This window comes from Hylobates moloch, unplaced genomic scaffold (assembly GCF_009828535.3).
Source record: "Hylobates moloch isolate HMO894 unplaced genomic scaffold, HMol_V3 SCAFFOLD_12, whole genome shotgun sequence".
Classification (NCBI taxonomy): Eukaryota; Metazoa; Chordata; class Mammalia; order Primates; family Hylobatidae; genus Hylobates; species Hylobates moloch.
The window spans coordinates 65683545-65705769 of NW_026652287.1; the positions used below are offsets into that span (position 1 = coordinate 65683545).

Here is a 22225-nt window from a genome sequence, read left to right on the forward strand (position 1 = left end):
TGTGCTAATAGTTGTGTCTAAAAAAAATACAATTCTTAAAAAGATACCATTTCTGATTTATTTATTATCTGTAACCTTTGGAAACTAATCACATGAAACTACAAAATTAGCAAATGTCTTGAAATCTGTAGATAAAACATAAATTACCTCTAATTTCAAACTCTCATTTATTAGTGGACCACTCAATCTTTTAAAAACATGAAAAAGAAAAAAAAAAAAGCGGCTCCAAAGATAGTCTTATACCATTCTTTAAAAAAAGAAACTGTTCCTTTTAACTTTACACCCATCCCATATCCCAATTTGAAAACATCATTTAATTGTCTTGGTCATGGACATTTCCAAGATGAGATTTTATATTTCGCCCCCATAGTTTCTGGTTATCAGAAAACCCATGCTTTCCTTTATTGAAGGAGTTTGGTCCAGCTGATGTTGGTGTATCCATCTTCATCTTCATTAAAAGCTGCTGCTACTGAAAATTTTTGGAGCAAGAGTTGGAACAGTTTCTTTAGGCTTACTTGATCCAAGTTTGATGGATATGGTTGACACTTTCTTTGTCGTCTACCTATGGCAAATCCAAAGTTGGAGATCTTTGGAGGCTTTGTTGGGCGGTCTGCAGCCTCTTCACTGATCGCTTCTCAGAGCTGCGACTGGAACTTTCCCCTCCATTACTGGAAGAAACAGTCTTAGCTTTCACAGGTTTTTCTGCTTCTTCCTCAGGTCTTCCGGTAGCTCCAGCTCGCTGCGACTCTTCAGGCTTTTTCTCTCCCCGCTTCTCGGCCGCCATTTTCCCTGCCGCGGCCTCCCCGGTATCCACTTCTTAATTCAGTCCAATAATAAAAAGAAAGAAAGAAAGAAAAAACCTACAAAAAAAATTTTCAAAATGAGAATCTTATATTCCACTAAATGATATTTACTAAAAGTTTAAAATACAGACATTTTCAATTTATAGAAAGACAGAATTTAACTCCCAAGTACCTTTACTGAACAACATCAATAGCAAAATAAGGTGTTTATTACTTGGTGTTTAACAGAAAATACATTTATTACATGTTTAAAATTTTACATAGATGAAATATTTCTATAGCTTTCTCCTTTGTTTTTATAAACTTCTTATAAAACATATCTTTTTTCAAAATAAACAGGATAACTTTATGCATTTATATGTTTCAGAAAAATATATAAAATGTGGGAAATAAGTGGCATTTAATATATGCTATTACATGGATATATGAGTAAAACAAAATGGTACTCTACTATTTTATATAAAAATAATGCAGTTCGCTTTTTTTGAAAAATAAAGGATTATAGTCTTGGAAATCTTTTTCCATAAGTAAATAGAGAAATACACCATTTATTTTAGAGGTCCATGATGATTGAATTCATAGATATACAGTAGTTGCCTTTCTGCAGTTTTAGTTACCCACCGTCAACCACAGTCCGAAAATATTAAATGGACAATTTCAGAAAAAAAAAAAAAAATCAGTCCACTAGCCTCACTCTATGCACTTAGGTTTTGCCTGTGGTTGCATACCTGGTTCATCTGGGCCATACTTAGGTCATGTGACCTTTAACCTGGCCAAACTCGTCTCTTCAGCAGCCGCACAGCATAGTGAGCTAACCAACTGCGGTCAGCGTTTAATTGGGGATGAAGCTTGATCTTATAGAGGTGCTCTGCTTTTAGAACACCTCTGAGGCGCCTTTTCCCGGCTCTCTTTCAGGAACGCCCATGCTCGCAGAAGCCATTACAATCCCGTCGTGCAGCAGCCTGTGCTATTGACCAGCCTGGAAGTCATTTTTCGACTCAAAGGGAGAAGAGTGGGTTTCTGCTCTTTCCTTGCACCCTCTGAAGGACACGGCAGAAGATAAGGGAAAATGGCCATGAAATGCTCCAGGGGAGGTAGGTCCAAGGCCTGGTGCTCACCAAAGTTTGCACTACTGTCAGCATGGTACAGGAAGACAACTGATGGGACAATGCGAACTGGGACAATCTCCAACCCAAAGGGTTGGAGAAAACAGCACTACGTGAGACCACAGCACAACCCCAGTCAACCTTTAAATCAGAAAAGGAGCTGGAGGATGCAATTCATTGATATATAGAAAGTTTTAAAAAGTAAAAACTGAAATACAGAAAACAAAGTTTGCAATGTATAAGAAATAAAGGACTGAAATTTGTACCTACAACTCAGCCCAGTAGTGGAATCCTGTTTGACAACGAGGTTTTCTTTGCCTTAGGGAAGCATAGGGAAGCTATGGGGGAAGCAAGAGGAGCTCTAGAATGTGTTTTGTGACTGTACCCTTTCCTTAATTTTGGTTCTGTACAGAAACAAACGCAGACTAAGTCTATGTATAGCCATATCTGCTATTCACTTGTAAATGTTCCAAATAATTCAGGTAGCCTCTCAGAAGACACTCCAGCACCACTTAGCTGGATATTTCAGGGCAACTCATGTCATGCTTGGAAATATCCAGATAATAGTCTAGTTGTCATCTAGTTTCTTCCTTCACTAAAAAAATGCTCAGCTGGACGTGGTGGCTCACGCCTACAATCCCAGCACTTTGAGAAGCCAAGGTGGGAGGATTGTTTGAGCCCATAAGTTTGAAACCAGCCTGGGCAATATAGTGAGACTTCATCTCTACAGAAAATTTAATAATTATCTCAGCATGGTGGTGCTTGCCTGTAGTCCCAGCTACTTGGGAGGCTGAGGCAGGAACATGGCTTGAGCTCAGGAAGTCAAGGCTGCAGTGAGCTGTAAAGGTGCCACTGCACACCATCCTGGGCAACAGAGTGAGGGCCCGTCTCAAAAAAAAAAAAAAAGAGAGAGAGAGAGAAAAGAAAAAAGTGCTCAAATTAAAATCTCTGTATATACAGTATTTATCTAAACATTCTCATATATGTAAAATTCCAGGGATGTTGACATCATATAGAACAAGCATAATTTGCAAAACCAGCATGCTGCTTCTATTTAAAGCAATATCCCCTGGGTGTGACCTGAGCTTGTAAAACAAGTTCATTATATTTCCTTTCTGGAGACAACATGTCAAACCTTAAATAAGGCTACTAATCAGAAGTTTAATTAAAAAATTTCAGCCGTGAAAAGAAGGAAGTTATATTCACCAGGGCTGAGAATAAATGGTAATGTTTTCAAAATCTGCGAAAAACCTGTATTATTTGCCTTACTCATCTACTTTGCTTACTACAAGCCCCTTTTATCTTATTTTCATATTATTTAATTTTCTCCCTGCCTGAAAGTAGCTTTAGTCTATCTGAAAAAATATTATAATCCAAAAAATGGCAAGGATAATTGAACAACAACAACAAAAATAATCAAAGCCATTCATGGTTCATGTGCCCAGACGAAGCTGTATTTATGGAACAGTCTTTTTTTCTAGAAGTCCAATGTGTAAATTAAGTTGCACCAAGGCAAGTCAAATTATTCCCTGGCCGTTTGTAGTATGCAATGTTTTATGTGACTTTTTACCCTCTTATTCAATAAAACAATACGTACTTGTATAGCAGCCAGACGAAGCAGTGAGTCACAGTCATCTAAGAGATGCCAAGTACTGTACCTCCTTGCGGAAACACACTCACCATGTGTAATGAGGACTCTCTGGATTTCCTGAAGTGATTCAACACAAATTGAATTCAACATTGAACTGAATAACCATAGATGTTGACAATCACAAGATCGGATGTACTAGAGTACCACTTGTCTTTGTGTAACTCCCACTCATTTATTACCAGTTAAAAGATGCACCCCTATTAGGTTGGAGTGGAACACTGTCACTCAAGCAAAGAGATTACAGAATGTGGCCAGTTCCTTGTGGATATAAAATAATCAAGACTTTTTGAGGAAATGGTTGCCAGCTTTGGTTTTATGCTAGAGACCTCCCATTGATCTCTTCTCTCAAATTATTCAGCTTTTAGCTCAAGAGGGATGCTAAGCCAGGCTGGGCACCCAGGTATTTGACAATATAAGTCCTGGTGTCTATAAGAAAAGGAGCTTATAAAAATCCACAGCATGCTAGATGTCATACCTACAGAAATTATTGCTTTTAAACTCAGGCAGAATAGGATAGATTTGATATGGTTGGCATTAGGGAGCCAACGTGGGCTTTTGAATGAGGAAGTAAGGATTTGATTGAAAATTCACGTTCACTCCTAAATTGTATAAACACTAATGCTTAGGGAAATTCAACTTCTTTGTCCTTTGGAGACACTAACCAAAAACAGAGATTTGGGGGATATAGGAGTAAAATGATAAGAACAGGAGTGGGGGTCAGGGAGAAAGATACAGTTGCCAGAGCTGTAGTGGACACGACCACTGGAGGGCAAAAAGGGCTTTACATAGAGCTTGAACCAAGTTCATTAAAGAATAAGGCCATTTGGACTTAGGAAAAAGGCCAATAATCACCAGAGGAGTTGGATTTATTATCCAAAACATATAGGTCCTTTAATCACAAAGTGTTTGGAAGGTTGACATTTCAACCTAAATTACAAAAGCATCACGGCAAGATTCCACCTGAACTAAAAGTTGGGGAATCAACTAAATCCCAAAGAATAAAGTCTAGAATGTGCCTCTTGAGTGGCAGACCACTTCTAAACTGCCCATTTGATAGGTTCAAATGGAAAGCCTCTCTCAAAACTCCAATTCCAAGATGACACCTAATTTACTTTTTAACTTTTATTCTTTGCCTAGCATGAATAAGAAATATGAGTGAGTGTTCTTTCATTGTGATGATGAATATGATTCCTTGTATTTACAAGATTCCTGTTCTGTAATAATTTTAATGATGTGCATATAAGAACCCCCATGAATGCTCTAGCACAGGGATTCTCAAAGTGTGGTCCCTAGACCATCAGCAAGGTCTTTGGGAACTTGTTAGAATGCAGTCTCAAGCCCCACCCCAGACTTACTGAATCAGAAACTTTGAGAGAAGAGTTCAACAGGCTGTGTGTACTTTAACAAGCCCTCCAGGTAGGCTCAAGTTTGGTACCTTCTGAGGTAGGCTCAAGTTTGAAAGCCTCTGCTTTTAAATCACAGCAGGAACTATTCAAAATCATTAAGGTCATTAGCTGGGACTTGAGCTCCAAGGTATAGAAAAAAAATCAATCCAATGGGAAATTGTTCAATAACTTTCAAAATCATCAAAGCATAGGTGTCAAAGCCCTATCTCGTAAGTTTCTTTTAATGAATTGATTTATGTTGTTTATCTAGAGGGGCATAAATTGGTATTTTTATTACTACTGGCCCCCTTATAAAGCAACTGATAGGCCATATACGTTTTTTAATATTATAATTTTTGTTAATGTTATAGGCCTTTTAATTTTGAATCCCTACCTTCCTTGTGAAGGCCTCTGAAATGGCCCTTCCCTAAATCAGTAGTTGTGGGCAGGGGAATGGAATTGTTTGGCCAATGTGAGAATTCATTCCAACCTCCCTAGGTGAGAGGATGAAATTACACCCCACTTCCCCATCGTATAAATTAGAAAAGATATGAGTCTTCTTCCCAAAGTTTGTTTAGCAACCAACACATGTCCCTTGTAAGGAAGGTGATTCCTCTAAGATCATCATCTGTGAGAACAATGTAAGCCTGAAATCGAGAACAATCATCTTACTGGCTATGTGGAGAGATCTTGACTAAAAGTGAAACTGACACCCAGAAAAAAAGGAGGCCAGGCATGGTGGCTCACACTTGTAATCCCAGCACTTTGGGAGGCTGAGGCAGGCAGATCACTTGAGCCCAAGAGTTCAAGACCAGCCTGGGCAACATGGCAAAACCTTGTCTCTATAAAAAACACAAAAATTAACCAGACGTAGTGGCATATGCCTGTAGTCCTAGCTACTCAGGAGGCTGAGGCAGGAGGATCTCTTGAGCCCAGGAGGTTGAGCCTGCAGTAAGTCATGATTGTGCCACTGCACTCCAGTCTGGGCAACAGAGCAAGACTGTGTCTCAAAAAAGAGAGAGAGAGAGAGAGAGAGAGGGAGACCTGCAAGCGTTGTTTGCACTCCCAGGAACCAACCATATGTGAAGCCAAATTAATCCTAAGACCTCCCAGCATGTCAACCAATAAATTCCCTTTTGGCTTGAGTTAGTTTCAGTTGGATTTCTGTCCCTTAAGACCAAAGAACCCTGAATAATACAATCTCTAAAATAATTTACAGCTTTGTGCGAATCACAGATGTTTCAATAAACACCTTCAAGGGGAGACATACATAAAAGATTGTGCTTGACTGATAGTCAAGAAATCAGAAACAGAGTTTTGGTACTATCTGTTGAAGAACTTGGGCAAGTGTTAAGTCTCTGAGCTTCTCCTTACTTACATGTAACAGAAGAGATTGGTTTAGATCTATTCAAGAAACATGTATTCTAGAACTGATAGAGGCCTCAGAGATCAGTGTGTTCAAACATTTATTTTAGAAATGAGAAAACCTGGCCAGGCATGGCTCATACCTGTAATCCCAGTTCTTTGGGAGGCCGAGGCAGGTGGATCACTTGAGTTAAGGAGTTCAGGACCAGCCTGGGCAACATGGTAAAGCCCTATTTCTACGAAAAATACAAAAATTAGCTGGGCGTGTGCCTGTGGCCCCAGCTACTCAGGAGGCTAAGGTGGGAGGATCACTTGAGCCTGGGGAGGGTAAGGCTGCAGTGAGCTGTAATAGTGCAACTGTACTCCAGCCTAGGCCATAGAGTGAGACCCTCCCCCCCAAAAAAAAAAGGAGAGAGAGAGAGGAGGAAGAAGAGGAAAAAGATGAGAAAATTGCAGAGAGTCATTTGGTCAATATCATAGAGCCTGTAGGTAGTTGTAGTTGTGCAAGCTCAAACATACCTGCCCTGACTCCGATTCCAGTGCCCTTTTCACAATAGCACTTAACTGTACTTTCTGAAGATGCATTTAGTTAATCATTGTTATCTTTATATACTAACATACTAGGATGGTCTTGGCTGCAAGTAACTCAAATAATTTTTAAGTTAGAGGTTTATTGTTCACATATCAAGACGTCCAGTGAAAGGCTGATTCCACTGTTGGTGGGCCCAGAGATCTATAGCATATTAAAACCTAGATTCTTTCCTGCCGTTCTCAGCATGTCGACTTTGGTGCCAAGTTCTTTTCCTTATGGTCATAAGATAGTAACAGCAACTCACACAAGTCCTCACACAAGTCCAAAAGCCAGATAGGGAAAAAGTCTTCTTATCAATTATATGTAATGAGGTATACCAGATAGCATCCTGGACAAGAAAAGGGATATTAGGGGAAAACTGAGGAATGCTGAAAAAAGTATGGACTTTAAGTAATAATAATGCATATGTTTTGTTTAATTAATTGGGACAAATGTATGGCACTACTGTAAGATTTTAACAATAGGGGAAACAGTGTGGGGCATATCGAAACTACTTGTACTGCCTTTGCAAATTTTTCTATAGATTTTTCTGTAAAATTATTCTAAAATTAAAAGTATATTTAAAAAAACAAAATAACTGGCCTTTGCTTGAGCCTGCAATAAGCAGTTTGCTTCTTTTCTCCTTTGAAAAATATCTTTGTTCAGAAATTGCTGCTGTTAAGTGGACTGTTAAATGTCTGTTCCCTTGCAGACAACTTGACTGAACTGACTTTAGATAGAAGTATTTCTTGTTTCACTGGAGTCAGATACTCATTGAATCTTCAACAATCAATGGAAATTGAGCTATTATCAAAATGCTATTTCATTGTATGCTGCAATCACTTGTAGAGTATAACTGCTAATGCTATAAATGGTGATTGCATGCTATGCCTTCCCCCACTCAAAGTCATATGCACATGAACTGCAAATATTCTTTTTGTTGCACTACAGAGCCTTGCAGATAAAAGATGAATTGTAGACAGCCAAGCTACTGGCTCAGCCAGTCGCAACACAACACAAAACAGGTGACTATAAAAACCATCTCTATTTCTCTCCAATACACCATACTCCCTCTTCCAACACACACACACATACACAGTTGGGGTGGTGGTGGTTGTGAATGTCTATGTAATGCCAAGAACATCACTGCAGAAACTCCTGATGTGTGTACGCAGAATACTCATTGAGAATCCACTCCACCCATGGCAGAATCGGAGCATACAACACTGAAAATCCAGATGCCAATTCAAACTGTAAGGATATTCTGAAAAATCTCAATATTTAAATTTCTAATCAATATTAAAGACTGAGCAAGCCTCTAGCTCTTTGATTAGGAAATGCTTTTAAAAGTCTGTAGATATGGCCATGCAGGGTTATTTGGAGAAGTATCAACTAGTTTCTTTTCTCCTTTTTCCTTCCTAAGGATTTGGAGACCATTTAGATAAAGTCTAATGCTTTGAAGATGGAAGTTCAAGTTGTTTTGTGAAAATAAGGTGTTTTGTCAGGTTAATTAACTGTAAACTCTGAACTCTTTCTGAATCAGAGGACACCAGTCTCAAGACAATCATACTTTGCATGGGGTGTGCAAGAAAGCAGCAATATCTGAGAAAGCAAGAGATGGCAAGACTTACCTTGAAATTTATTCAGGGGAAAAAGCCTAATGGATTCTCCTTGTATGACACTGACATAGAGGCATGATAATGTACTTAGGTCAAGGATTGTAACTGAAAGTAATTTGCAGGGGAGGATTGTTTGTTTGTTTGAGACAGGGTCTCACTGTGTTGCCCAATCTGGCGTGCAGGAGGGTGATCACAGTTCACTGTAGCTTCAACCTCCCAGGCTCTGGCGATCTTCCCCACCTCACTCTCCCAACTAGCTGGGACTACAGGCATGCCCCAAAGTGCCTGGCCAATTTTTGTGTTTTTTGTAGAGATGAGGTTTTGCCGTGTTGCTCAGGCTGGTCTCAAACTCCTGGGCTCAAGCTATCTGCCCAACTTGGCCTCTCAAAGTGCTGGGATTATAGGCGTGAGCCACTGTGCCTGGCCTGAAAATATAATTAACTGGACTTCAAACACTAGACCTGATTCTCTAGTAAAAAGAAGTACAAATATATCCCATCCTACAAAAATCCTGACATGTTGAATCTCTATTTTAGGAGTTACCAATACATATTAAAGAAGGATACTTGACTAAAAACCTTTTGAAATGACTAAATAACTCATCAGGGTGCTTGATGTTAGAAGACCCTGTTTATGAAGATTTAATCATATACAAAGGTAATGATGGTTGAAATGATGGGAATATAAAAAACAGGTAGATCTCAGGTTTTAAAAATCATAAATTCTGTATAACTTCCAAGGAGCATAAATTCTATAGAAAAGTAGTACAGCTGGAAACATTGAGGCCTAAGAAATAAATCAACGAAAAGAGCCTGAACAGAGCAGATGATAAGGAAGAATTGAACTTGACACAGATACATTCAACACAGAATGGTACTGATTCAAATGGCACCTGGAGCTTATGGATGGAATCCAGAGAACCAAGGAAGAATGAAATGCTGAGTTCAAGACTAAATCGTCACTGATATGGTCTTAAAGAATCCTTTTGCTAGCAGTATACTCTGTTTAATTGAGTGACTATGTTCTGGGAGATCCTAGCATTTCCAAAAAGCACACTGGTGTTTTGTAGTTGGTCTGTGGGGTTAATCTGATAGGTAGAAGCAGGGATGATGTGACTCATCGTGGATGGGCTCTATCTGAAGCAGGACGTTTTGTTTCCAACATTTATCATTTGCTATTGCAGTAGCAAAAACAGTCAGTGAACATAGGCTTATCAAAAAACTAGAAGAAAAATATAACAGTGCAATTCCAGACTATTCAAGAGAACTTCTCTCAGTCTGGCTGGTTGATTAACTAAAAAATGGATATCTATCGTTTACTCAATTTTAATGAATATTATTAAAAGAAATACCACAAATTAAAATCAACAACAGCTAAAGTGATACTCCATAAGACTTAGAGTTATAAAATTTGTCCCTGGGATATTGAATTTATTGAAATAATTGTTCCCACTTTCCCCTCACACACACTCTTACTAGCAAAAACTGGGATCTGTGAATCATTAGGATCAGAAAACTGACTGATGAATCAAATTTTGTAAATGTTTACCCAAAGAAGAAAGGATTGATCCCAATGCAAATTTTAATAAAATTTTAAAAGGAAAAACGGGAAATTGTTAAACCATTCAGGAAACCAATCAAGATTTAAGAAAAATTGCTTCAGAAAACTTTTTTTTACAAAAATACATTAATGTTGTTACTGTTCCCATTTGAAGGTTTGTTTTCATAACCTCAGCCTCAAAACATCTTCAAAGAATGTTCAGTCAAAAGAAGTCAGTATCAAATATATTCTGAGACCCCTGAATCTGGTATGTGGAATTCAATTTATGCCATTTTATCTCCTGACTTTTGCATATATTGTTCTCCCTGCCTCGAATTCCTTTCTCTGTTTTATATTCTAAGACAACTCAAGAGTCATGCTGCAAGACTCAACTTACAAAAATTGCCTACAGATTGGACCCTCCTAACCTTTGGGCAGAGTTAGATACTTTTACACTCTATGTTTTTATAAGGCTCCTGCATGAATATTCTATCATATCACTATAATTTCTTGATTGTATGGCTCTCTCATGTACACTAGATACGAAATTTCTCTAGGGCATGGCTCATGTTCTAGTCTATTTGTTATGAAATCTCCGGCACATAATAGACATGTAATTAATTATTGCTGAGTGGACATATAAGTGAGGACATGTAAGTGAGGACATATAAGTGAGGTCTCCATGCTACTCACTCATTTATTCCTTTTGTCCTTTATGAACAAAATCATCAAATCTGCACTGCAACTTTAAAGATGTATTTAAGAAAAAGTTCTCTCCTATACATTCAGATTAGTACTAAATGTGTATTTTGTGATGTCTCTCTATTAGCAACACCCCTTCCTTTTCACCTCTTCCCTATCTATCATCAAGAAAAGCAGTGCATTAATAGGAATCCACTTGAGACTGGGATGGCCAGCTCAGGACCTCTTCTCTCTGGGTGTTGGTGGGGGCATCCCTAGAGTGTGGGAGCACTTTCTGGGAGGTCCAGAGGTTAGGTCAACCAAGGGCTTTTTCTTTCCATCCCTTCTCAATTTGACTCTGGATTCAGCTGACTATAGTTAAAGGATTAATTGCCATCATTTTGTTCCCTAAATTAAGAGTCATTGTGGTAAGAACCAAGCATAGCAATATGGGTCAACCACAAAGAAATAAATTACTTTGTAAGTTTCAAAAGATTTTCACCAAATTACTGCCCTGTGCAAATGATGTTGGGGGGAAAATTTTGTTTGAGAAACATTTTCTTTTGTGACTATAATAAGGTATATGTACCCCTGCTGAGATATGAGTCACATCCCCTGTGTTAGGAAACTGTGGCTAGTTTTTGTGGGTTTGGGGTTTTGTATTAAATTTTCAGTGCCTCATGTTTCCTATGACTGATGAATGGATCATCACCTGACTCATAGGCTCTTTTGCTATGGATCACCGAAGTGTAGCTTTTAAAATTCAGTAATGTGGCACCCAGCTGCTCAGAGTTTTAATATGGAGCGAGAAACACCGGAAACATGTAACCAGTGCTTTGAAATGTACATTTCTGAAGTCACCTCTTCCCAGCTTTTTGCAGAATTATAATTAAACTGGTCTAGACTAGTTTACAACTCTTATTTTTAGAGACCTACAGTGCCCTTTTTTTGGTCTAAGTAGGGATACAATAAACATTTGGATTTGTTTTTTCCAGATTAAAGACATGCCACTGACCTAAATTCCAGCATTCTGAAAGTGAATATTTATTTATTTATTTATTCAACAAATACTTATAGGATGTCTACCTTGTGTTCCACTTATGGAGACAGTGGTACTTATTAGATAGCCCAGTGTGACTGAAGTTCAGATTATGGAAATTTGTAGGGAGAGTATAAGGGATAAGATTGGAAAGAGCAGTCACGAGCTAGATCTTAAAGAACCTGTGTGCCAAGCTACAGAGTTTGGGCTTTATCCTGACATCCAGGAGGAGCCCTGAATTGTTTCCGCAGAGGGGTGAAATGAGACCTTTTGCACCAGAGTTAAGGAAAAATTAGATGAGGGCAAAGTAAGATGTGGATGGCAGACCAGTTAGGAGCCTATCATCATCATCCAAGAGGCAGATGGGGTAGAGCCGGAATGAAAGCAAGATCAGTGGGCATAGAGCTAGAACTAATAGGACCTGGCAATGAATCCTGGACTGTGGTTCAGAGTCCTGGCAATCAGACTCTTAATGTTGGAGCCCAACCCCCATCACCACCCCAAAGGCACAATCCTTGGTTCTCCTCTTTTCTCTGGAAACACACACTTCCTTCAATCACAACCAATTTCGGGATGACATTCAAATTTATATCTCCAGCCCAGACATCTCTGAACTCTAGACTTGAATATTCAACAGTCTATGCAATACCTCTATTTGGATGTTTAGCAGAGCTATTCAACCTACCATAACCCAATCTGAATGGGAGACCTTCCTTGAAACTTGGCTTACCTGCAGTCTTCTCCATTTTTGTTAGTAGCATTCCACTTTCAATTGCTTACATCTGAAACTTTGAAGTAATGATGACTCCTATGTGTGTGTGTGTGTGTGTGTGTGTATATATATACGTATATACGTATATACATATATACGTATACGTATATACGTATATACACACATATATACATGTATGTACGTATATACATATATACACACATATATACATGTATGTACGTATATACATATATACACACATATATACATATATGTACGTATATACATATATACACACATATATACATATATGTACGTATATACATATATGTACGTATATACATATATACACACATATATACATATATACACACATATATACATATATACACGCATGTACATTTATATATATATATATATATATTTCACATTCAGTCCATCAGCACATGCCCTTGGTTTTAACTTTAAAATCTACAAAGAATCAGATCCCTTCTTCTCACCTCCACCACTACCACTCTAATCAAAGCCACCACCATCTGACTCCTGGATTATTATAATAGGCTCCCAACCTGTCCACCTGCTGCTCCCTGGCCCTTGCAGTCTATTCTCGACATAGCAGCCAGAATGATGCAACACCCCGGCCAACCTTTTATTTGAAGCTTTTCGAGCATACAGAAAACCTGAAAGAACAGTACAGTATAAAATGTCTTTTGCAGCTTCTTTTTCTGATCCAAGATCCAATCAAATGCAATTTGATCACATTTGATTGTTGTACATTTTTAATCTTTCTTAATTTAGAATATTCTTTCTTCTTTTTAAATGACATGCACTTTTTCATATAGAATATCCCACACTCTCTGAATTTGTCAGTTTCCTCATAGATTATGTGTATAATTCATATTGCATCAGATCAAGAGGCACATAACGTCAGGTTGCCCTAATGCTTGTGATGCTGTTTGATCACTTGGCTAAAGAATCAACCCACCAGATTTCTCCACTGGGAAGATAAATTTTCCTCTTGGTAATTAGTAAGAAATTCATGGGGTGATACTTTGGCACCTTTCAAATATCCACGATCTTTTGCCCAATGGTTTTGTTATCTACTAATAACCTTTTCTAGATTATTTATTATATTGGAAGTCGCAAAATCATGACTTTAAAATATTCTCACTCCTATTTTGCAACAGCCGTTTTGGTAAAACATCGCCTTCCTTATTTTTCCCTTTCTTCTCTTCTACCCTTCCTGCTGCCCTCCTTCTCCTCCTCCTCCTTCTCCTGACTCTCACAGTGGACTCAATGTCCACTCAATTTTAATTCAGTGTGTTATCATCAACTACCACAGAATGATTTATTTAAAATGTATATGAGATCATGTTCTATTCCTCTACTGAAGCCTCATCAATGACTTCCCCCTTCACTTGAAGTAAACGTCTAAGTCCTTATAGTGGCCTGCAAGGTCCTGCATGATCCAGTCTCCAATTCATCTCCCTCCTCACTTTTTGCTCACAGCTCCAGCCATCTGCTCTCCTGACTGTTCCTCAAACACTCCACGTTTGGTTCTGCCTTGCGGTCTTTGGCTCCACCACACCCTCTCTCAGTAATGCTTCTCCTCTAGATATTCCCTTAATTTTATTCCTTATCATTTTCAAATTTTTTCTTAAACCCACCTGACTATTTTTAAATTTTTTAAATCAATACTCTCCATCCTTCTTACTATACTACTTTATTTTCTCCACCAATTTTATCCATTTCTTACATTATTTCCTGTGTTTATTGTCTGCCTCCAATTAGAATTAAGCTCCGTGAGTGTAGGGAATTCCATCTGTTTTACTCACTGCTACATCCCAGGGGCTAGAATAATACCTCCTCAGGAAATGTTTACTAAATGAATGGATGCATGGATTGATAAGGGGTTGAAGGAGAAGGAGATGCTCATTTTTCAGCTTGGTTGTCTGCAATGACAGTGTTCTACTTTCTGAGATAAGGAAAGGAACACAGAACAAGCAGCGGGTGTGGAAGCAAACTTTGGACATGTGGAGTTTTAGGTGAGATAGCCTGTGAGGTAGCCATGTGGAAAAGCCCAACAGGAAGTTGGCTAGACCTAGATTTAGTGGATAGACTGGGTATGAAGTTGTTTCCAAACACCTAAAGCAAAGTCATGTCTTAATTCATTTTAAATGAATTGAACATTATTGAATTGAATTAACATGAATGGAAAGGCTAAGAATCTTTTGCTTCCCAACCAAGCATGGGAAGAGAGCTATTAACACTTTCCTACGTCTGCTAAATTTTGAACTGCTCAAGTCAAAGACAGCACTAAACACCTGGTAATAGTTCTAGTGGTTTGTCAACAAAGCCAGATCTGTTAGTCTTCTAGGGTGATAACTGTTTCTAGTAGTCCAAAGACTTGGTTAAAGACATCTGCATCCTGTATAGAGCAATTAGTACTTTAAAAATGTGCTTTTGCTGTTGATCTACTAAGTGTGGTAACCTTTGCAATTCCTTTAATCAAAAGAAAAGAAAAGCAACATCAAAAATTTTTTGATTCAGTAGGCTCTAATCTTTTCTCTTCCTTCCTACACCTTCCTAATTCCTCCAAGTCTTAGGAAAGTGTTCAATAGATGATGAGCTATAAGAAGCAAGAAGAGTTTGTCTTGTGCAGTGTCACCAGTGTTTAGCACAGTGTCTTTTCTCAAATAGGTGCTCAGTATATTTCATTCTGTTATATATCAATGTATATCTTTTTTATTTTTGAAACACAATCCATATCTCTGCTCTACCTCAAAACCTGAATCCCCCTTCTCTCAACAACATCTAGAGCCACTAAGTCAGTTCTTATAGTTAAAAATAAAGGTAACTATGAGAGAAGGAGAAGTCGATGGTATTTCAAACCAGCATGAAAATTGTCCATTGCAACTTTGGATAGAAAGAAAATTTAAACTCATTCCAGTGTCGTAAGACTAGACACACACCAATAAATAGGAATATGAGTCTTTCGGAATGCTCATGGGGAATTTCCATATTGGCTTATAAATCCTACCCACATGGTGGGTTATTCCATTACTCCATAAGCTCCTTGAAGTCTTTTAGTTTCCTTTAGAATGACGGTGAATAAAGTAGATGTGGTCATTCATATCTTTAACAAAAGAGAGATCAAAAATGAAATTATGGGCATATATTCGGCAATTTCAGGTTTTGTCATTATTTATGACCATGACAATACAGATGGTACACTGATCTATGGTGTCTCGAGATTGCAGTGTTAGTAAGCTAAGGACAGCATAAATCAGAGAAGTTTCCCCTTTCACTGTAGATACAGAAAAATAAAAATAATTAGAGCCTCCACTGGTCAACATTAAGGTCTCAAACATAAATTTTATATTAAACTTGCCTATGGTTTTATGGCTTTCCTTATTTATTTTATTTTATTTTTATTTTTTCTGGAATAGAAAGTGAGGATATAGGCCGGGCATGGTGGCTCACACCTGTAATCCCAGCACTTTGGGAGGCCGAGGTGGGCAGATCACGAAGTCAAGAGTTCGAGACCAGGCTGGCCAACATAGTGAAACCCCATCTCTACTAAAAATACAAAAAATTAGCCAGCCATAGTGGTGGACACCTGTAATCCCAGCTACCTGGGAGGCTGAAGCAGGAGAATCGCTTGAATCCGGGAGGCAGAGGTTACAGCAAGCTGAGATCACGCCACTGCACACCAGCTGGGTGACAGTGCGGGACTCCATCTCAAAAAAAAAAAAAAAAAAAAGAAAGAAAGTGAGGATATAGTTAAGATAGGAAGGTAATTGACATTCAAAAGCACTTTCTAGTCAGCTGGGCGCGGTGGCTCACACCTATAATCCCAGCACTCTGGGAGGCCGAGGTGGGCGGATCACGAGGTAAGGAGATCGAGACCATCCTGGCTAACATGGTGAAACCCCATCTCTACCAAAAATACAAAAAATTAGCCAGGTGTGGTGGTGGGTGCCTGTAGTCCCAGCTACTCGGGAGGCTGAGGAAGGAGAATCGCTTGAACCCAGGAGGCAGAGGTTGCAGTGAGTCAAGATCTTGCCATTTGCACTCCAGCCTGGGTGACAGAGCAACACTCCTGCCAAAAAAAAAAGAAAAAGCACTTTCTGAAGTGACTATAACAAGGTGACCTGATCAGGATAGTGTTAACAGCAGAAGTATAGAGTCACTGAGAAATCCACTTCGGTGAAACCATAGATTAACAGTTATTTAAACCCCTGTACTGGAACAGGTCTCTTTGCTATTCTGATCTTTCTCATGGATTCAATTTTAAGAGTTATCTATGCTTTAAAAAAAAAATTCCATGCAGAGTAGATTTTATACATAGCAACCACTAACAAAAGATGTGTAGGAACCTGAATGCCATCCTCTCAACAGAAGGCACACACCTTGTTAATTTGAGTGTGAAATTTAACAATAATAAATGTACATAATGGATTATCATGAAGTCATAAAGCAGTAAAGAATTCAGAAATATGATAAAATATAACATAGTAAAATCAAATATTTCTAAAACAATAAATGTCAAAGATCAAACAACAATATAGAGAGAGGATATCTAGCTAGGATTTTTTTTCTTTAGATAAGCCAGATTAGAAGAATTAAAAATAGATAAAGATTCCTCTAAAGTTGAGTGGTTACTATTATATGTATGCTATTTTAATTACCTTTCATTCATTAACCCTTCATCCATTTTAGAATGTCCACAGATGCCCCAATCACTTAAATCTTAAGTCATTGACATAGAAGTGGCAACTTCTGAAAGCATCCCATCTGCTACCAATAAGAAACTTGATATTCTTTAGGATTTATGGATGGTGGGAGAAGGTTGCCTTAAGTGAGGCTTCAGAAGTGGCCTGAAAATCCTCATAGGTGAAACTCATATTTCTTTGACTGTCTGTAGTTCTACATTTATATCTAGAATTTCAACAGTAAGCATAGAGCAGTTTCTTTGCCCAAAGGTAACCACATTACATGTTTCCGACTAATCTGGTTTGCATACTTATATACAAATCTTTTGGGGAGGAGGGATTATGAGGGAAGGAAAACAGCTGATGAAGGATTAAAAACACGTTTAGTTTCCTACTCATTTGAACTAATTCAACGATTCCAGGGAAATGTTTCCTTATTTCAACCGGGAGTGGGTCAGGAACCCAAAATGAGTTATAGACCTTGCTGACTGCCCGAGTTGATTCTTTTCTCCCATCCTCTTCCCAGAGTCTGAAATGATTCCACCTGGTCTTAGCAGAAAGCTGACCCAGAAGTTTTAATACATGAAGATCCAACAGCCACCATGTGACCAAAAGAAAAAAGCCAAAAGAATCAGAGACCTGGCCTTCACATTGTAGAGGTTCTTAGCCAGGGCCAATAGTTGCCACTCTCTGAACTTCTTATCGTACGAGAAAAATAATCATTTATTTGTTCAAGCCACTGTTGGTTGAGTTTTCTATTATTGGCAGCAAAATGCATTCCTATCTGAATGCACCCAGTATCATCTTAATCTGACACTTTCAGACCCATGTTAGATTTGGATTAACCTCTTTGGGTTTTGGAAAGTAAGCCTAAATTTGACCAGTTGGATTTGACTCAAAATCAGGCAGCACAAGGTATGTGAAGAGATTAAAAAATGGGGGATGGTCTGCCTCTTTCTCTCTACAGTACTTTCATTCTGCTTGTCTGCTCCACTTCAGTCCTTAACACACATCCATTAACCCAACATACCTCTTCCAAAATCTTGATTTCAAAGCTCATTCCCTGAATCCTACCTCCTAACCTTGCACCTCACTTATTGGTATGCCTCCCATTACAGCATACCATACAGCTTTTTTTCCTTATGGGTATTTGTTTTGTTTCAAGTCATCATAAATTAGGTATTGCATTGCTATTAGTGGTGCTATACAGTGCCCCACCTCTGATTCACTGTTCATTTATCCTACAACCGTCGCATTCTTCATGGCCTCTCATGTCTGCGCTTCCCTTATTTACTGAGCTTAGACTCCACTGTGCATCATCGTAAACACCCACCCGCAGCTCCCTTCTTTCTCACTCCCCCATCATACTCTTCTGGTTAAAGCAAAACAAAACAAAACAAAGAAGAACAATAAAAAACAACCTCGGGCCGGGCGCGGTGGCTCATGCTTGTAATCCCAGCACTTTGGGAGGCCAAGGCCAGCAGATAACGAGGTCAGGAGATCGAGACCACGGTGAAACCCCGTCTCTACTAAGGATACAAAAAACTTAACCAGGTGTGGTGGCGGGTGCCTGTAGTCCCAGCTACTCGGAGAGGCTGAGGCAGGAGAATTGCTTGAACCCGGGAGGCGGAGCTTGCAGTGAGCCGAGATTGCGCCACTGCACTCCAGCCTGGGCCACAGAGCGAGACTCCGTCTCAAAAAAAAAAAAAAAAAAAAACCAACCTCAATTAAGCCCAAGTCTCCTCCATCTCTGTCCATGGATCCATGCTGCTATGCTGCTGGATGAGATATCACAACAGGGCCTATTTCAGAATCATGACCCCAAATCCCAAAAGTCTGTTATTACTGCCCAACAGTTCTAACTGGTTCCCTCAGTAATTTGCTTTCTCACTCTTTAGGTTACCGTATAATACTTACTCCTGCTGCCTCAAACTTTCCCTGCCTGAGGCATTGGTCATGTCTCATCTTTACTGAGAAAAAGGAAATCCCTACAAACCTTTTTGGTCCCCAACCTTTTTGGCACCAGGAACCAGTTTCGTGCAAGATAATTTTTCCACAGATGTGAGGGTGGGAGGTGATGGTTATGGGATGAAACTGTTCCACCTCAGATCATCAGGCATTAGATTCTCATAAGGGGTGCACAACCTAGATCCCTCACATGTGCATTTCACAAAAGAGGTCGTGCTTCTATAAGAATCAAATGCTGCTGCTGATCTGACAGGAGGCGGAGCTCAGTCTGGAACACTTGCCTGCCTGCCGCTCACCTTCTGGCCCACTTCCTAACATGCCACAAACTGATACCTGTCCAAGGCCTGAGGATTGGGGATCCCTGCCCTACATTCCAACCTACATATTTACCAATTTATCTGACCTTGTATGCATATTCCCTGCTTTTACAGTAGAAGAATCATCTCTATATCAAAAAGGTTAACAAGTCCCTTCATTTATGCTTATGTGCCCTCCCAGAGACATTTATTTGCCAGCTATTCTGGCTTCTGTGCCTCAGCAATCTCTTATTCTCTAATGAGTCGTTCCCACAGGGCTATGTTAGCATCAACCTTTCATGACCCTCTATTCAACTGTTCCACCATGGCCCATTTCTCTGATCCTTTCAGAGCAAAATTTCTCCAGACTTCAACCTCATGCTGTCAGCACCTGAGTCACCTCTCATTCACTTGCTCTTCAATGTGTTCCTTTCTGGCTTCTGTCACCACCACCCTACTGAAACTGCTCTGGTCACAGTTGCAATGGCTTCCATGTTGCTAAACCCCACTTCCAGAATGTTCAGAAGCACTGAACACAGTCGGTTACTCCCTCATTCATGAAACACTCCCCACCCTTGGCATCAATCATAACATACTCTCTTGGGGTTTTTTCTCCCTCACTGGCCTTGATTCCCAGTCCTCCTGGCTGGAATCGTATTTGGTACTTGGCCTCTGATGCTGGACAGCCTCAGGTTTTGGTCTTCAGCCCTCCTCTGTATTTATGTTCCCTCTCTAATGAATTACATCTATTCTCATGCCTTTGAATACCATCTTGATGCTGTTGATTCTCAAATATTTATCTCCAGCCATGCCCCCTTCCTTGAGCTCCAGATAGTCGTACTCAACTTCTTATGTAGTATCTCCACGCCACTTGGAGATCTAATAAGGATATCAAACTTTTAATACAGATGAAATGAATATCTTCTTACCCTCTCTCATCACTATGTACAACACATCTCTTGCTCCCCTGACTCCTGTATTTTAATAAAGGGTAACATCTCCACCTACATGGTTAAACCAAATATTTAAGGCTCATCTTACTTTCCCCTCTTTTCCCTAACCCAATGCTACCAAGTCCTCTTGGCACTGCTTTCAAAAATCATGTCAAATCCACCTACAGTCATGCACCACATAATGACATTTTGGTCAATGATGCACCACATATATGATGCTGGTTACAAAAGATTATGATATTATAATTTTACTGTACCTTTTCTCTGTTTAGATACACAAATACTTACCATTGTGGTACAATTGCCTGCTGTATTCAGTACAGTAACATGTTGTACAGGTTGGTAGCCTACGAGCAATAGGCCATATCATGTAGCATAGGTGTGTAGTAGGCTCTACCATCTATATATGTTTGTGTAAGTAAAGTCTATGATATTTGCATGATGAAAAAATTGCACAATGACAAAATTTCCTAGAATACATTTCTCAGAATGTAGCATGGTCATTAATCAACACATGGTTGCTTCACCCTCCATCCTCCACTGACACCTTTTTAGTCTAAGCCACAATCTTCTCTCACCTAGACTATTGCTATAACTCTACATAGTCTTTCTCCCTTCCCATGGCATTCTAAACCTCACAGACCATCTAGAGAGCTTCTCTTAATGTATACATTGAATCTTTCGGGATAAAATTTAGCCAGGTGCAGTGGCTTACATCTGTAATCCCAGCACTTCAGGGAGCTGAGGCGAGCAGATCTCTTGAGTCAAAAAGTTTGAGACCAGCCTGGGCAACAGAGCAAAACTCCATCTCTACAAAAAAATACAAAAATGAGTTGGGCATGGTGGCATGCTCCTGTAGTCCAAGCTACTTGGGAGGCTGAAGTGGGAGGATAGCTTTAGCCCAGGCAGTCAAGGCTGCAATGAGCCAAGATCACACCACTACACTTCAGCCTGGGCAACTGAGTGAGATCCTGTCTCAAAAACAAACAAGCAAACAAAAAGAACAAAATTTAAATTACTTTCTGATATGGTTTGGCTGTGTCCCCACTCAAATCTCATCTTAAATTGTAATCTTCATAATGTCCACCTGTCAAGGAAGGTACCCAGTGTTAGGTGATTGGATCATGGAGGTGGTTTCCCCCATGCTGTTCTCATGATAGTGAGTGAGTTCTCACAAGATCTGATGGTTTTATAAGCGTCTGGCACTTCCCGTGCTTGCACTTTTCTCTCTCCCACCACCCTGTGAAGAAGATGCCTGCTTCTTCTTCTTCCATGATTGTAAATTTCCTGAGGCCTCCCCAGCCATGTGGAACTGTGAGTCAATTAAACCTCTTTTCTTTATAAATTACCAGTCATATTACATATGACCATGTAATATCCTGGGATGCAATATGAAAAATCAAAGTTGTTTAATTGGAAATCATTCTGCATAACACAGGGTATAATTTCATTTACCTAAAGGAGTATCTGGCACTTGGCAAGTATGTCTTTATGGCAATGTGAAAATGGACCGACAAGTATGTCTTTATGGCAATGTGAAAATGGACCGACACACTTTCCTTGGCCCACATGATCCTGCAAGCTCTTGGTCTCCCTCGTTTGGCAGCATCTTTTCTACCATCCCCTCCACTCCTCACTGTGCTCTGAACTCTAGCCCCTTTCTTAACCCCAGGCCTGAGCAACTGTTGTTCTCTCTGCCTAGAATGAGTTTCCCCTGCCCTTCATGATGTGGCTGACTCATTCTTATCCTTTAGTTTCCATCCCAATTCACCACCACAGAGAGAGGCTTCCTTGGCCATGCTGTCAGACCCAATCGTCCCCA

General features: G+C 39.4%; 1 pseudogene; it reads right to left on the minus strand.

Annotated features, from left to right (window-relative positions):
* Positions 1-313: 313 nt before the first annotated feature.
* Positions 314-784, minus strand: LOC116478963 (PEST proteolytic signal-containing nuclear protein-like; annotated as a pseudogene).
* Positions 785-22225: the final 21441 nt, after the last annotated feature.